Below are 17848 nucleotides of genomic sequence, written 5' to 3'. Positions count from 1 at the left end.
GGATATGTTCTCATGCATTAATAATTTAAAAGTTAATTTTAGGTACTTAATATGATTAACTGATGGATCAGCAGTCTTATGTATGAGGAACAGTGAGCACACTGAAAGGAAGAGCACACTGGAAGGCAGCCAGGTGGCTGCCTGCATGATGCTTCAAAAATACCTGAGTTTTATCCCTCCAGCTTCCCTCAGTGTCAGATGCAGAGCATCACGGTCATTAAGGCAGTCTGGTTTCAAGATGGAGCGTGCAAATTGCCTCAGAGGCTGAGATAGCAGGACTTTTGGGGAAGAAGGGTATGTTTTAGAAGGTGGGAATCCCTGCAATGCAATCCTGCTGGTGGTTGGCTGGCTCTGCAGCACCAGACCAGTTATATAACTTCTCTCCTTTCACTTCTCGCTTTTTGAGGACACGCTGTAACGCAGAGCTGTAAATTGATATTGCAGGGTGGAAATACTACAGATGACAAAGTATAACCATTGCACTGTGCAGCTAGGGAATGTGCCAGGGGCAAATAGCACTAAACAGCGTGTGGAAGAGGCATGTGCTGAAGTCCTTGGCCATGCCCACAGCAGCGGGTTCTGCGAAAGCAGCAACAACTGGACACCTATTGCACAAACCCTGCTCAAATCATACAGGTACATGCACGGCTGCAAAAAACATGGAGATTTTCTCTTCACTGGGAGGCACAGGGAGCAGACAAATGGCAGCAGGTACAAGTTGCATGAGGAGAGGTTTCACCTTGATTTTGATTCACTGGAAAAAAAAATAAAATTTTTACAGCTAGAACAATCACCCACAGGAAAATCATCCCCAGGGGTGGGGTGGAGTCTCCACAACTGGAGGCTTTCAAGATGCAATTGGACAGGGTGACAATCTCATCCCTTTCCCATAAAAAGTTGCACCAGGTGATCTTTGGAGTTCCCTTCCAATCTGGGCTGGATCTACGTGTGCATAAAGTTTGTTATGTAAGCATGTGGGACTGTGATGCCAGCCTACCGTGAGTAGGTGCCTTCTTGCCGCTGAGTAATCTCAGGCAGAATGTGATACCACATTCACCTTTTCACTAAATAGTGAAAGCCTGGACAGGAAACTGCTTCTCCTTTGGTGAGGCACCAGCACTCTGAGGCTGGACCCACAAAACGCAAGATCAAGGTGAATACTGGTTCACACGAAGGCAGGACAAACCAGCCTGGTGGTGGGAAGACAGGGCTGAACGGGGCTGGGAAGTGACAGCGCACAGAACAAGGTCCCGATGGACTGGGTCAGCACAGGACAGCACAGGACAGGACAGCACAGCACAGGACAGGTCAGCACAGGACAGCACAGGACAGGCAGCAGTGGTGCTGACAGACTGAAGAGCAGCGCTCAGCCCTGCATCAAGCGGAGATGGCCGAGGGGAGCGCGGTGCCGAGAGAGGCCGGCTCATGCTGGCGGCATGAGCAGGGTGAGCAGCGAGCAGGCAGCAGAGTGGCACGTGTGTCCAAGAGGCTGAGGTGACACGCTAAAGGAAACTGGAGCGATTATTTGAGGACTTGAACAGGGAGAGTGAGTGGTGAGAACAGAGCGAGACCAGAGCATGGCTGGAAACACGGGGACCGGAGGGCGGGCTGATAAGAAAAGCATTCCTTTAAATACGGTAAAGAAGAGCCACGGAGGAAGAAAGAGCAAGAGCAAAGAAGATATCATGTTACATTTCAAAATATATTCAGCTCGGGCGCTCAGCCACAGTACTCCCATTAGTGTACATGCATCCGTCTAGGAAGAAAAGCCCAGAGATTTCTCCCACTTCTCCTGGGGCTCAATTGCCTTTTATAGGGCTGACCACTTTCTTATGAGAGGTGTTTTTGCGTCTAGTGAAGTAAATATTCCTCTCCTCACAGAGTGTGACGGCTCTTGTTGGAAGTCAATACGTTTTAAACCAGTAGCTCTTAGGGAAGCGTGCAGATTTACTTCCCTTAAAATAACTTTTCCACAGTCCGAGTTGTTTGCAAACTACTTGCAAATCGGATGGCTGGGAGCTACCGTGGTGAAACAGCGAAGGTCCCAGCGCACAGAAGTTCGCAGCAGCAGTCTCCAGTAGCGCTAGTGGCAGCCTGAGGATGCCGGGAGAGCAGGGCGCTTCGCAGTACGGAGGAGCTCTAAACAGCCCACCGTGCCAGCGGCACACGGCGGGAGCCCGCTCCGTGCTGTCCGGAGCGCAGGAAGGAGAGCTGGAGTACTTGCCCTGCGCAGTTTTGCGGGGAAAAATGTGAGAACAGGACAGGACCGATGAGGTTAAAGAAAAAGTCCGAACACAAATGCCTCGCGTGTGCAGATGCTCTGCTGGTTTTCAAGACAAACCAGCCCTTCCCAAGGAAAGCACGCGCCGGTGCTACCTGCGGGAGAGCTTTTGTTAGAGGGCAGGAGACCCGCCGCAGCCCCACGAGTGCCGGCCCCGGGACGGGGGAGGGCGGACAGGGGCGCCACCACAGCCGCCGCCACACGGCCCGCGGCCGCCGGGGCTCCCGGCCGCCCCCTGCCCTCGGCGGGCCGGGGCTGCGGCTGCGTGCGGCGGGGGCGGGAGCGGGGCGGGGCCCGCCGGGAGTCAGCTGGGCGCGAGGGGAGAAGGCGGCGGCGGCGGGCGCCGTTAGCACCGGAGCCGGCAGCAGCGCGGACAGGCAGGCAGAAGTTTTCTCCGCAGACTCCTCCCGCAGCCCGGGGACGCCTTTGCGGTGGCGCGAACGTCCCTATTCGCGTTGGGTGTGTTTTGCTTTTTTTTTTTTTTTCCTTCATCGCTTTTTTTTTTTTTTAATTGTGTGTTTTTAATTTTTTTTTTCAGTTTTAATTTTTTCTTTTGTTACTGTTGGTTTTGAGGCGCGTGGCTCCGAGAGCTCGCTCTCCCCCGCCCGCGCCCCACTGCACCGCGCCGCCCGGAGGATCCCCCTCCCCGCCCGCGCTCCCGTCCCCGCCGCCGCCGCCCACGACCCTTCCTTCCCCGACCCCCCGCGCCCGCCCCAAACTTGGCGGGTGCGCGGCGCCCGGCGGGGACGGTGCCGGCCGCCTGCCCGCCCTGCAGGTAAGGGGCCGGGGCGCGGCGCGGGGCGCGCAGGGGGGCGGCGGCTGCTGCCCCCGGGGAGCCGCAGCGGGGTGAGGCCGGGCCGGGGTGGGTGAGGGCTCGCCGGCTTCTCGGTAGCGGAGGCCGGTGGGAGGAGGAGGAGGAGAGCAAACTTCCTTTTCCTGGGGCCGCCGGCGAGCCCCCACCCCCCTGCCCAGAGCGCCCCCCGGCCGGCGCGGAGCCCCCGGGGTCGGACGGGGTTCGGCCGGCGGCCGCGGGGCTCGGGGGGTCGGCCCTTTTCCCGACTCGGGGCTTCCTTGCCGCGTTTTGTTTGCTCGCCTCGCCCCGGCGGTGCCGGGAGCCGGGCTTCCCGTCGCCCCGCACTGGAGGAGAGCGCAGACCTGCCCCGCCAACTGCTGGCGGTGCTGCTGCCGCCAAACTGCCCGGTATTCCCCCCGCTGCCTTCGGGCTTTGCGGGAGGGCTTGGCGGATGGGCACTTGGCAGAAATGCCACCCCGGGGTGCTGCCACCTTCCTGCCGGTGTGCGGCCGTGTGCCCGCCGGAGAGCGGCCCTGCCGAGCCCCGGCTGTGCCCGCAGCCCCTCGCTGGCCACGGAGACCCTTCCCGGGGGGCGGTGCGGAGCTTCCCCGGGCCCAGCTCCCCGCCGGGGAGAGGCGGGCACGCATGGCTCTCATTGTATAACCCTGGTGCTGCAAGCCGGGCTGAAACTGTGGCATCTTTATAAGAACAGTTTGCAGTGAATTGGTTTGGCAGATGAACTCCTGCACAATCCTCTTGCCCGCTTCTGTTGCTCGAGTGCCAGCGCCCCCTCCCATCCCTTTCCCCCTTTTCCCCGCTTTCCTTTGAAGCGTCGCATAACTGTATTGCCAGCAGGATGGAAAGTGCTGATTCAGCAGCCAGGAGCCCCACTCCATCTGAAGTGGTGGTCTGCCTGAAATACTCCCATTTGTTGAAATGGGAACATGTGTTGCTGGTATGTCAAAGCAGCATTGATCAGGTTTTCTAAAACAGACCCAAAGAATGTGCTTTGCTTTTCTCTTCACCAAGGCAGAATGACTTTAGGGTTGGGGCAGAGCAGGAAGGGGCAGGATGCTAGGGATGTGGGCATCTGCCACCTTCAGTTAGGCTTCGAAGGGACAGCTGAAATTGTTTTGCCTCTTAAAGCTGCTTACATGTTTTAATGGAGATGTGTGGGATGTGTAGCAAGGATGCATTAACACTCCAGCTCCATCTATTCCTGAGTTCTGAGGCTAGTAGTTGTACTTACAGCTCTAGAAAGGGTACAGAGAAGGGCAACAAGGCTAATCCTAGGATTAAAAGGAGTGAGTTATGAGGACAGGTTAAAAAAAAACCACCACAAACACATGGAGACTAGAAAACGTGCTTGGAAAAGGGGAAATATGCGTGAAACTTTAGATGAGAGCTCTGGTTGTGTTTCATGATGCTTTTGGGGCTGAGGCAGGGTGCAGGAGCTAAGCAGGATGCTCTTCCCATGCTGTTAGTCTTCTTCCAGGGCTTAACCTCTCAGAGAAGCATAAGGAGGAGAGCTGTTCCAGAGCTGTATTCCTCTGGCTACCTTTGTACAGGTATATGTTAATATCAGAACTGCTTGGGTTTTCTTTCTCTAACACCGGACTCTTTAAAATTCAGCGCAGTGTAGAGCAAACAGCAGAGCCTGAAGAGCACTGTTTGGTAGCTTTCCTGCAAACAGTAAACCAGCAGAGCAGCTGATCCTGATGCTTGCCTCTGGTGCTCGTTATACCATGTTCTGGTCTGATTTATTTTCTTCACTTGGACATTATTTGTTCTTAAAGTAGGTCTTGTTTGCCCTGGCTGCATATTAAAGATCTTGTGGTACTTGCATGGTTTTCCTTGGTTTTGTTAATCAAACTATCCCTTCTCTTAGCACTGTGTGAGTTGGCTTTTATCCTCGCATACAGCCCCACCTGGATTTCAGAAGTGTGTTCCTGTGTTTTTTAATGTGTAGTCCAAAAGCTCTGCCTAAATGCAAGATGGATTTCTGCATCTCAGTTCTGCTGAAGAGTATGGTGTGCACTCTGTGAATAAAACAAGTGTTTGCAGCCCTCTGTCTTGCGAGTGCTTAAATGACTCTAGCAAGAATCTTTGCGAAGGCTTTTTAGAAACCTTTGGTCATGTTCTCATCTGTGCTTGGGATGTAAATGGGTGAAAAGCGTCTGGATCTTTCTGGCAAAGGTATCCTTCCAAGGCAGGGAGTTCCCAGCTGGCAGAGGAGAGGCATAGCTGGGTCATGCACTGCTTCTGCCAGCAGCACCAGAGTGTTGTGCTGGGAATTTGTTTTCTGACAGCCCCAAATGAGCAGATGTCCCCCTGGAGTTCGAGGCACCATCATCTTCCCTGGGCACAGGTAGCAGTGGCAGCAGGCAAACTGAGGGGCTCTGGGCTGGTGTCACTCTGGGTGGGACCCTACTGTTGCTCCCTTTTGCTGTGCTGCTCTGCACGTGGTTGTGGAGGTGATGGTGCTAAATGAGGCCAGATTTCCAGGTGTAACTTCTGCCTAGAGCAGCTCAGCTCTTTCTTAGGAAGTGTGTCTATATGTTTGTGTGTGAAATGCACTCAGGTGCTTCTTCAGACCACTGAAATGTGGGGTGGGGAATAGGTGGAGGGGTGCCTTTTGATGTCCAATGGTAAGCATTTTTAGGATGCATTTAAGTATTTGCTCAATTAAAAATTTCACTGGTTGCAGCAAACATTGTGGTGAAGCCCCTTACTATTTTCTGCTGGCCTTTTTATTCTAAATCTCAGAGTGGACTTTATTAATGGGGTCAGGGAAAAGGCTTCTCTTCACTTTGTGCTAACATTTCTATCCAAGCTAAGACTATGGAAGCCTGCTTTTCTTTGGATTTATCTCAGCTATGAGAGTATTGTTGCCAGTTCACAGTGCAGTGTTTCTTAAGTGTGCCCACCTGGCCCAGTGTTTTCATAAACAAGGAAGATAACTCCTGAGACCTCTGCCTCTATCAGGCTTGCATGCAGCTTGCCAACTGGCTTGGCTACAGTGTGGTTGCATAAGCCTCCTTCTGTAGGAAAGCAGGCTAAGAAGTTAGGATTGTTTTTCTTGGAAACTGGACCTGCTCCTGGCGATGTCCAAAATATACCAGTTGCAACTCTTCACCCAGGGAAATCTAGGAATGGAGATCCTTTACCAAAAAAGTTGAAACCCCACAATCCTTTATAGGAATTAAAAGGAAAGAGGTTGCCAAGGAATCCCTTTATTAGCATTGAGCTTTATTTACAGGTTTGCTATCTTTACACTGCCTGCTGGTCAGGAGAGCATGTTGCAATCTAAACTTGGATGTGGCAAAATAGTCTTGATTCCCATTACTTTTCCTCCCAGACCAGTGGCCGTTTTGAAACGTAATATTATGAAGTAAACAGATGCTACCTCACTGACTTCTCTTTCTTTATAGATGTTGAACTGTGCACTTCTGAGCTAGTCCTGTGCCAGGTCTTTCCCATTCTCATGCCATCTGTTGAACTGGATAGCAGTTCTCCCTTTAGCTCAGTAGGGCTCCTCTGTCACATTGGGAATGTGGAGGGCACTATCCTAGAGAGCCAGATTCCACTATGAGAGCATCATTAAAGAAAACTGATCATCAGGGTGAGGCATCCTGTCTGCAGACAGTCTCTTAACATCTTCAGTGATGAAACAACTAGAATACCCTGACTTTAGATGATTTGGTTGGATATATTTGACATTTCCTTCTCTTATATGCTTTATTTCCCTGGATACCATCTTGTCAGCAGGTATGTGTGTAGAGAGACAGACACTATGTTTTCATACAGATCCATTCATCTGAAAATGGGGGTCATGGTTTCTAGCAGCTTTTGGACTTCAAATGTCCATAGGAGCACTGAATATCGGTGCCAAGGTATCCTAAAACTTTTTAATAAAGAGATCTTCACATTCACAGTAATGTGCATCCATTGACTGAAAATTTCCTTCCCTCTTTGCCTTCCTAGGGTCTTCCATAAGTCACAGATGGATCAGCTCGTACAGAGCGTATGGACATGGCTTTTAGGACTGAGGGCATTGCAAGTTCATCCTCTGCTTTAGAATAGTGCCCTTGTGACAGTTCTGTCTTTCCTGGTCTCTGTAGAGGAAAGACCAGGGAATTCTGTTAGTGGTGAGGAGTCACTGACAAAAATAGGAGATTATGAGCACTGGGTGAGTCACTTTCCCTTAGAAGGTGGCAGCAGCTTTATGGATGCTGCTTGGGTTTTTACAGGCAAACAACCTGTAGTGGCACTGACCAGAGACTCAGGTGTGGATTGAACAGAAATATACTCAGGATGAATAAGGATGGGTTCTTCAAAGCCCAGCACTAATGCTCATTTACAAGTCAAGTGAGCTTTTAATGAAACCTGCTAATTGCATCCCAATTAGTTAACCCATGGGAAATGCAGATTACCCCTCCTGAATGGTTACAGTAAAAGCTGTCATGAAGATCAGTTGTTTTAAAGTGGATGATTTTTTAGCAGAGTAGGGCACCTTCTCCCATATCATGGATAATACAACATGTAACTGCTCCTGTAAATTAGTGGGAGGGACCTTCTTCCTGAATCCTTTCAGAAACCTTTGGTAAGTCATTACATCCCTGGGTCTCAAATGATAACTTTGGAGTGAGTAAAATGTTAGAGGAAAATGAGTAGTTCTCTGACATATGATATGAACTGAAATTACAGGTTATATCAAGCTTGTAGATTGCCAAACTAAATCTGGAATAATCTAGGCACATGGCATGAAAGTCTGCCTTGTTGATACTGAGAGAGGTGAAATGTCTCTTGGAATTCTGCGGCTTTCAAGACTGCTGTCTGAGGTTTTGCTGTTTCAGGTGCAATGGGATAAGACATATTTGCTAGAATGGTTTGAACTCTTCTTGGAGAAAGGATCAGCAGTGATCAATTCCCCCTTTACCACATGATGATGGAACAGAGTCTGTTTATTCTTTCCTAAAGTGAGAACTGGGGGGGAGGGTGAAGGGAGTTGAAAGTCTTGGTTATATTATGCTGTGTATTTCTGAAAATAGCTTTGGGACAATGGTTGATAGTCATGGTCCTTGGATGCAGAGGTGATGAGTGCCCTAGCCAAGTTTCCTGGGAACACCATGGCCATCTCTGCATTCTCTTCTTGTGGGCAGATGCTGTAGAATATCTGAGAAAGAAACACAGTGCCCTGTTTCTGTTGTATCCTTTTGTTGGACTCCAGGGGAAGACTGCAGGAGCTTTTCCCATTATCTTACCCTCCTGCTGTTGAGCTGTCATCCTTAGGCCAACAGCAGCAAGTTGAGCAGCTACGTGGTCTTAATGCCCAACAATTGTGTTAATGGTTGCAATATTAACCATTGGACAGTTTTGTTGCTCTAGCTGTAATATTCAATGTATTTCTCAGCAAGTCTGTTTCAACGTTTTTGGAGGCCAAATCCAAGGGCCATGGGGACATTCCAAAAAAGACTGTTTTGCACAGACAGGGATGAATGGGGTAATTATAAACACATGTTTGGTTAAACCACTAGCAAACCAACCTCTCATTCTTCCCAGCCTCCATCAATGCCAGCTTCTACTAGCTCATACCAGGACAAAAATAGGAAATTACTTTCCTGGCAGACAAACCATAGAGGAAATACCATACCATCCTGTTGGAATAAACCTATAGCCCAGTGGGAAGGAGCTCTCCTGCTGAGTAGCAGTGGGGATTTCTGCATTTGTTCACACAGTAAACATCAGAACGTGGTCCATCCACTCCCTTCACGCTCTTGCTGCAGAATTTGTGTCAGCAGAGAAATCTGAGAAACTGAGTGTCTGCATCCAAGCTGAGTCTGTGGTTGCTGAAGGCAGCTAAGTAAGGGTGGATAATACTCCACGAGACCAGCATCATTCTTCCATTATGCATCCCTGGTGAGAAAATCAATAAGCAGGGAGAATCTGTCAGTCTCTAGAGTCTTTTCATGGTGGAGATTAGCACTTGATAGAGACTTCTTTCAGTGCCCAGCATCTAAATTCTCCCTTTTGATGACTTGATCTATGGCTGCAGCTCTGTCCAAACTCATGTTGTTGGTTTGAAGTATAGACTAAGCTTTTAGAAGTTACTTTTATACTTTGCTTAACTTTATTTCTAGCTCTTCCTCAGGTATTAATTTAAACTTTGAAACTGTGAGGAAGGGAATCCATTAAATGTCATCCGTATCTCTTTCACTACTGATGTTGCTGTTAGTGAACCTATATGTGGTTCTGTGATTCTGATTTAACACTTAAGCATATTTTTGGTGAGGGAGTTGCAAATGGGCTTTGTATCTGTGCATGCTTCATATATTTGTAGATGTCAAAACTAACTGGCAGCAAGGATTTGAATCCTTTACTAGAGAAAAAACTACTAGAAAAATTTTCCCAGATACTGACTTTATTGGAGGATGGTAGGACAAGGTAGTTGTATATTAGGAAGGATTGCAGCAGAAGTTTTCAAGGCTGAAATAAAAATGGGGAGGTGATTTTTTTTTTCCTCCCTGCTTTCTTCTTTCCTTCTTTTCCGTGATGTTCATGTCTGCCAAACTACTAGGTACGGATTCAGATAGGAGAACGTTCTCTCTCCTTAAATGGGAATTGAGAGAGGGGGTGAGAAGGACTGGGGGAAGGTAAAATCTGTAGGTTGGTCTTGCTTAGTGTACTGTTAAAGCTCTGAGCATCCTTGGAAAGGAACGAGGAGCTTTTATTATATCAAAGCACAAGTGTGGAATTAAACTTCAGGGAGTTGGAAAAGCTAAAAATTCAGAAGGCTTTGGCACAAGACAAAAATATCACAAGCTTTCTTAAAAGGCCTGCTTTCCCTTCTGGCTCAAATGTATTAAAGTCCATTTAGAAGAATGTTAAGGGAGAAATATGTATTGTGAGACCATCGATTATTTCTGAATTAATGTCTTGTGGGGGATCATTCTTCATTCTAATAGCTGCTCGTGCTGACATCACCCGAGATGTCAGGGGATTATGTCAGAACTCAGGCCTTGATGTTGTGCAGAACAATGGCTTAAGTGCTGGCAGATGCTTTCTTGGTGGGTCAGGTTGCTTTTGTTTATCCTGTCCATCTCTAACTGTGATGTTCCAGTTACTGTACATGGTCACAGCAAGAGATGTAGTAAACAATTTCCAAGAGAAGCTTATCTGTGCAGTGTGATGGTGAGGACAAAGTACTTCTTGCCTCTGCATCTTATGCTAGAGGTAGATTTGCCATCATCTAGATGCACAATACATGCATTTTTAATGGTTTATGAAAAAGCTCACCAGCTGTAACATTGTTTTCTTTTGTTTTGTTCTGTCGTTTGTTGTATTATGTTTGTCATTCCAGGAATTCTGAACTGAAGTCAAAAAGTTCAATCCAAAAGCGGGTGGGTTTGGTGGTGGAGGTTTTTTCCCCCTGTTCTGTTGATTGGTTGGTTTGTTTTTTCTTTTGCTTTTTCCCCCCTCTCTGGCTGTTGGGCACCTAGCTTTAGTTTTTAAATTAATACAATGAAGGTCCTTGTGGTTTAACCTGTCAGGCAGCTAAGCACCACACAGTTGTTCACTCATTTTACCCCCACATCAGTGGGATGAAGAAGAGAATTGGAAAGAAGGCAAAACTCCTGGGCTGAAATAAAGACAGTGTAGGAGAACTGAAAAGAAGGTAAAATAGTAACAACTAAAGAAGTGTATACAAACAAGTGATGGATGATTTGTGTAGTTGCTCACCACCTGCTGGTTGATGCCCACCCAGTCTCCCAGCAGCAGGCCACTGCCTCTCCCCAGATTTTTTGTTCAGCATGATGCCATGAAGGATGGAATATTCCTTTGGCCAGTTGGGGTCAGCTGTCCTGGCTGTATCCCTTCCCAGCCTGTTGTTCACCCCAGGTCTTCTCACTGGTGGGGTGAGAAACTGAAGAGCTGTTGACTTGGTGTGAGCACTACTCAGCAATAACTACAACACTGGTGTGTTATCAGTATTATTGTCATCCTAAATTTGAAACACAGCTCTGTACCAGCTTCTAGAAAGAAAATAGTTCTACCCCAGCTGAAACCAGGACAGCCCTGTGGAGGGGAAAGAAATTGAAATAGCCCTTTATGATGCTCTAGAAATGAGTAGACTGGAATGTCACAGTTCATGTGTGATTTTCATGAACTGATTATTTTGATATACTTTGCTGGTAGGGTATTATAACATCACAGGTAGTCATCACATTTAGCAGTTCAAAAGTTTTTGAAGAGGCATTGTGTTTATTTTCCAAAAGGCTTCAAGAGACTCGAGCAGCAAGAGTATGAGATGAGCTGTAGGAGTGGAGAGCAAATGCTGTTCAAGTTGCTGACATCTCTCGTGTGTACTCAGAGTCATTTCACATTTGGCATGCATTTTTTTGTTCTAGAGCCGATGCTAATAAAGGTCAGGAAAAATCTCTGTGGAGTTCCTTGCTAGCAAAGGTGGATTACACTCTTAACACATAGGAAGTCAGAGGAGCATTCCAAAGGCTGTAGCAGCTGATGCAGTTTAGGTGTGTGGTAACACTTTTAATGCCTGGTTGAATTGTTGGATAATTTTCTTCCCCAGTGTGCTTTGAAAAACAGTATTGATACAGCCTTCAGTAGGAGAATGGCATTGCAATATATCTTGCTAGTCTCAGCCTTAGGTAATTTTGGTAAATATGTAATTGATCTTCATTTACTTGGAAATAATTCCACTTCTCTTCCCAGGAGCAGAAGTTCTCACAGGTGTTTGGAAAATGGATGATTTTGAAAAATTGAGTGAAAGATTCTTGTGCTGTAACAGCCTGACTTTGTTTTGCTTGTATTCATCTCTGAGAACTTCTTGGGTCCTTCGTGTCCAACAGTCCAGCTCTTCTTTAGCAAGATTTATTCCTCAGGGGTCTCATTTAAAGTTCACATGAGCTAAGGTGACATATCTGTAGGTGATGTGAAGTTGCCTTTCAGGTAAATTTCACAGTGCTTGGTAGAGTTTCAGGAAGATAGCACATGTGAAGCTGTCAGAGAGGCAGGTCACTCTTATCTCTTTGAGTATTTAAATACTAATTTTTTGTGTGTGTGTGAAAGCTCTACAATTTGAAGAGGTGAAAAAACCTTTCCCTGGGAAGAGAGGCCCATTTTCATTTCTCAAAGGACGTGGGCTATGCTAAGAGTTGACTGCTACCAAAAGCTGACAATGTTTTGTTGGAGTGTTTGGGTGTCTTCCCATGGGCCAGCTTGGTGGCTCACTGCGTGTGTGCAAGGCTGACTCTCTAACTGGGTAGGAAAGCTATCCTGTGTACTTGTTTTTTCTGGGATTGGTTTTCTTCTGGGTTAAAGGATGGGATCAGTTCTTGGAAGCATGTGGTGGGGCAGCTGAGGTGAGGTGCTCTTCCAGGGAAAGGAAGAGAAATGAGAAAGAGAAGAATAGATCCCATCTATCCCAATAGATCTTTTCAGTGGCAGCAAACTGCTGGGCCAGCTTGGCAACCCGTCAACTGAATTTTTTCTTTGTGAATTTCAACAAATCTTACAGACCTACACAAACAACCAAGCTAAAGACTAAACCTGGCTTTGTAGAGGGTCTCCTGAGGCTGTCAGTATTTGCAAGGTTTACCTGTTGAAGGGAGTTTTCTGCAATATGTGAGGGTTAACCTTGTGTTTGATGTCTTTGCTGCCCTGGAATGTGGATCAAATAGATGTTGTGTTTATTCATGTCTTTTTAATTTTACTTCTTTTTCTAATAAAATGGACCTGTGGTGCTGGGTTGTTTTCTTAAAATGAATATGAAATGTGTCAGGGCTAGGTGGGGTTTTTATTGAGCAACTCAGCCATAACAAAAATGTTACTCTTGCTCTTGTACATTTAAAGAAGATAAAAATAGCACTTTCACAGTTTCAGGAGATTATGTAAGGTATGTGTAGCTGTATCTTATTATATGATCATTGTGAAACAGAGCAACTGAGGAAGTAACTGGTAATAAATCAGTCATTCTTCATATTATGAAAAATAGTAAGCATGATAGCTGTTCAAACACCAGAGATTTGGTTGACTTGCTCTGAAATGTAGTGGTAAAACATATTTGTTTCAGACCAGTTACCAGCTGAAATGTTTTTTTTTCCTGGAATGTCTCATCTGTTCCCAGTCTCAGAATCCCAGAACTGCCTGTGAGCTGGTTCAGCCGTTCTGCTCTGATCAGGAAGGGTTTCTGTAGCCAAAGTCAAATAAAGGCATTTGAGGTGCCTGCTCTGGTATCTGCTGGGGAATGGCCTTGGTGGCTGTGGGGCAGACCCTGCCCTTGAACACCTGGGATTCTTGAGGAGCTGCTTAGAGCTGCAGTTTCTCAGCCATGCTAAAGCTAGTCTGCTTTAGCCTGGGAAAATCCCAACCAAACAACAACTCTGCAGACTGAAAACCAGAATGAGTTCTTCTGTAATTTCAGTTATTATTCTTGGCTGTGGTAAATGTGGAATGATTTTTGGAGCAAGGTGACATGTCATGGATTTTCTTCATTTTACCAAACAGAGTTTGGGAAGACTTGGAGTTCAGGTTCTTGGGTTCAGGATTGCGCAGCAGTGATTGGGGTTTCTCTTCAGAAACATTTCTGAATAGTTTTTTCCATAATTTTAGCACAAAAATGGTTGAGTTTTAGCTCAGTCCTGGCTGGATACCAGTTCCATTGTGTGTGGACTCTTGGATGGATGGAAGAAGAGATCTTTTCTCAGCCTTTGTTGCAGGGACTTGCCTCCATCTAGAAACAGTTTTTGTCTTTTGCAGGGTCCTTTGACAGTGACAACATGTGTATTAAATGTTCTCCTCGTACCCTGTGTTTTACTTTGAGCACTCTTCAGCTGCTGACTGAAGTTCAGGTTTTATAGCAGATGCTCCTTATGATGCTTCAGTTGCTTGGCATAGCTGTGTCAGGTTTTGGGGCTCTTGAGGTGAGGGAAGTAATGAATGAGCAGTAATTTCATGGGCACACTAGTGTGGTTGTGTACAAATAGCAAGTTTCTTCCTCTTTTTGGGATATCTGGCCAACTTGTATGCTTGCCTTCAGCCATGTCATATCTGTACTGACCTTGGCAGTGGTTCAGAGAAGATTCATCCAGCCAGAGAAGCATTCATGGGACAAGTACTTTTAAAAATTAATTGTTTTATTTATTTTTCTAAAGTGTGTGGGGACTGAAACTTTCTTCCTGTGTGCAACTGTGGCTTGTCTAAAGTCAATGTTTGACTACAGACCAAGTGGTGTGGTCAGAGTGAATTTTTGCCTGAGCCTGTGTTGGAGCCATAAATTGTTGCCTTGTGTGGGTAATGATGCTTTCATGCAGTACTTGGTCTTAGTCACCTCTTGTTGCCAATATCCTCTAATTCTGCAGTTGTGACTCTGTAAAACCAAGCAAGGAAGTGTGTGAGGAGCTCAAGAACTCTTTAAATCCTGACTTAGTGTCTTGAAAACCTGGAGGTTTGCAAAGTGGAATATACATGTACCCTGGATCTATTACTATATTATGTAGCCCTTTTATGGTGTCTGAGGGAGGTGTATCTCCTCTGCAGTTCAGTGCATGCTGCTTCCAGCACTTCTTTGGAATCCCTGGGACCCTAGGATGAAGCCTTTCAGCAATGGGGTGTGTGCAGGGCTGATTTGTGTTGAGGTTCTGAATGGGGCTTGGGTAGTGTGGGAGGTTTTTAGGGCTGTGGCTGTGTGTGGAGCTGAGAGGCTTGGAGGAGGGAGCTTCAGGTTAAGTCTTCCTGGAGTCTTCTGGGATCCTTTTAAAAGTGGTGCTGTAATGGGGTGACTCAGGATACCTGACACCTTAGCCATGTCAAATGAGGTCCCTAGAAAATCAAGGGACTGAAAGGATTTATTAAAAGTGATTTTCACCTGAGATGCTGTCTCTGAAATCCATTAGCAGTTTAAAATTAACCAATTATTCTAGGTAGCTTAAATGAATTTTAATGAATTTCTGCCACTTTTATAAGAAGACTCTATTTACAACCTTGTGGCTTTAAGTGCAGCCTGGATTACAAGTGTTTTATTTTATCAATGGAGATGATTTTGTAGCATGTCAGTAATCTTCCTAAAGGTTTGCCTGGTCAATGAAGAACTAACAGGATTTGTATAAAGCAAAGCAGAGCAATCTAAAGTAGTTGTATCCTAAAACTGACCTAACCTATAAAGCTTTGAATTTTCATATCCTCTTCCACTGGGATACACCACAGAGTGTCCTGTTCTTTTGCATCCTGTAAGAAAGAATTGAGCCATCCCATTATTAGGGAGCAAAAACTGAATACAGACAAAAGATCTAAAATTTATTTAAGAATATAAATGAAGGCCAACTAAAAATGGTTGAATGTTTGTTAATTGTGATACATACTGAAAAAGAAATATCAGAAGCTATTTCAGTCTGCTTTTGAGCATTTGATTAGCAGTTTCTAAGTGACCTCTCTGCTCACATGTGCGTTTTGTAGCATTGGGGAGGGAGAGGGGAAGCTGCTTTAAAGGGGCCATGCTGAGAACCTAGAAGAGAAAACACAAAGAAGGGCAATATTGATACAGCTCAACTTTTTCATCCCCTTGATCTTTTGGAGTTCTTTTCCCCCCTCGTAGTGCACCCATTTCTCAGCAGTGTGAGATGAGAAGGAAGCAAATTGACTTCCATTGCCACGTGTGGCTTTCTAGTGTGATGGAGAGAAAAGGCAAAGTAGGCTGCGCCCCCACCCTTCTTTGGTGAAGATGATGTGATGGGTGGGGGAATGTCCTAACTCACAGCATGGCTAAATCATGGCTCTGAAAATCATTAATGATACGATTATCTCATTGGAGTAATGCTAACACTTTTCTTGGAGCTGCTGTGAGGCATCTGTATGAGAAGAGCCTGCAGTTTTTGGTGGATGTTTTGCCTGTGTGATGGTTTTATCACTCTGTGTTTGCTCCCACGTCCCAGCTCATGGCAGTTAAATTCTCTCAGAGATGATGGTTTCTCCAAAGGTGGAGGAAGTGTTATGAAAAAATGGGGAGAGGAGGAGTATTTATACCACAGTGCATAGTAAACATCCCGCTTGTGATACAGGTGGCTGAGCTGTGTCTGAAACTTGGCCTGGCTTTGGCCCTGATCTAAACCCCAGGTGTTACTTTGGAGTGGATGTTTATGTGCCATGTCCTGTGCCATTTGGACAGTCAGGGATTCCAGGGATAACCACATGGTGAGGCACTGAGCAAAAATGTGTCTGCTGAATGCAAGCAGTGGCACAGTTGAACTCCATGAAATGGCAATGTGTGCTTACCTTTCTTAACTTCAAGTGTCTACACCTATGGATTTTATTTTTAAAATCCATTTTAGTTTTCCTTCTTCTATTTTCCAGCCCTGTTAGTATTTAGGAATGATGAGTGCTTTGCCTTTGGGGATTGTCAGCCTCATTGTCCAAGATCCCAGTATCTGCAGCTGTAAATCTGCAAAGTGGAGAGCAGAGAGTCATTCCTGATAGAGAGGGATGGGCACTGCCACTAATCCTGTAAATCCACTGTGGGTCCCTCCCATGCACAGAAACCTGATCTTAACTCCTGCATCTTAACATCTACATCTCCTTCCTTTGCTGTGATATTTGCATATAATTCCTAGTTCTTTAAACAAGAGGGAGTTGGATCTAGTCAGATTTGAGGAAAGCTGCATGAGCTAGCCTTATGAATATTTATCTTTGCATCAGCATCTTACTCAGGGATACTCAAGAAAAGATGACAAATGACTGTCTTTTTGACATGCACAATATAAAGCAAATGCAATTTCAAAGCTTCCCTTAAGCCTCTGTGGCATGCTTAAATATCTTCCAGTTGCACAGTTAAAGGCTGAAATAATTCTTGTACCCTGGATTTGTGAGATTTGTGAAATGCCTACCCCCAGCTACTTCCATTGATGCAAATGGTGGAGGTCAAACTGGTGTGTGGGGAGAGGGGCTGAAGAGAGAAAATTGTCTGAATATGATAGCGATTGCAGTTATGTCTAATCAGAGTTCGTTTCCTGTAGATATTCCCAGAGGTTTTGCATAGTGAGAACAAATGCAAATGCAGTTTGAAATACACTGGTGCTCACAGTCCATGAGCTAAAAAAAATTGAAGAGATTGAGGTTTTATTGGTTACCCCTGCCCCACCTCCCCCTGCCCAGCTTCCAGAGATGCTTGCTACTGAATAAGTGCAATGCCAAGCTTCAGAATGATAGGATTGCACCTTGCAGTACCTTCAGAATGATAGGATTGCATCAGTTTGTTGTGCTGGTGTCTTCCACCCTCTTCTGCAAGAAGAAATTTCTCTATTCCTTGTGTCCTTTCAACACCTGACGGGCAGTGGAACCATGAAATTTTCATCTACAGCTTGTAGATTGAGGCTGAGCATTAAAAAAATGCACGTGACATTACAGTCAAAGTGATAGTTTCTGCTATTTGTCCTCCAGAATGAGACTGAAGAGCAAAATTCATAGGGCTGAGGGTATGGCCCATGTGTCTCTCTGTTGTCAGGTTCTGGTTTGTTTGTGGTGTTAGGATGTAGCTGGATCCGTGTATCAAGAGAGCCAAGTGTCAGTGTTAAGCTTCTTGAAAAGGTATTTTGACACCTGAGATTTTTAGTTGGTTGGGGGTTTTCTTGTTTTTTTTAGGACTGAGTCCTTTCAGCCCTGAATGTTAGAATAGATGTGCAGCTTGTTGGTATTCTCATTTTGCTTTGAGAAAAGAGAGTTGACAGTGCATCTGTTAGGCTTATTTTTCTTCTAGCACAGTG

The 17848-nt window shown here is 46.0% G+C and overlaps 1 protein-coding gene across 2 annotated transcripts in view; it reads left to right on the top strand.

Moving 5' to 3' along the window:
• The first annotated feature begins 2625 nt into the window (after positions 1-2625).
• GRB10 (growth factor receptor bound protein 10) overlaps positions 2626-17848 on the top strand; it is a 144940-nt gene continuing 129717 nt past the window's right edge. Inside the window, exons 1-2 of one of the 2 annotated variants that reach the window (XM_059468427.1) lie at positions 2666-2740; positions 2820-3056. The gene's annotated coding sequence lies outside the window, so the exon portion shown is untranslated. Of the gene's footprint in view, positions 2741-2819; positions 3057-17848 lie in introns of both variants that reach the window. The other variant, XM_059468418.1, reaches the window with a different exon arrangement.

This window comes from Ammospiza nelsoni, chromosome 1 (genome assembly GCF_027579445.1).
Source record: "Ammospiza nelsoni isolate bAmmNel1 chromosome 1, bAmmNel1.pri, whole genome shotgun sequence".
Classification (NCBI taxonomy): Eukaryota; Metazoa; Chordata; class Aves; order Passeriformes; family Passerellidae; genus Ammospiza; species Ammospiza nelsoni.
Note: the sequence above shows the minus strand (reverse complement) of the source record. Positions and strands in the feature narration are given on the sequence as shown.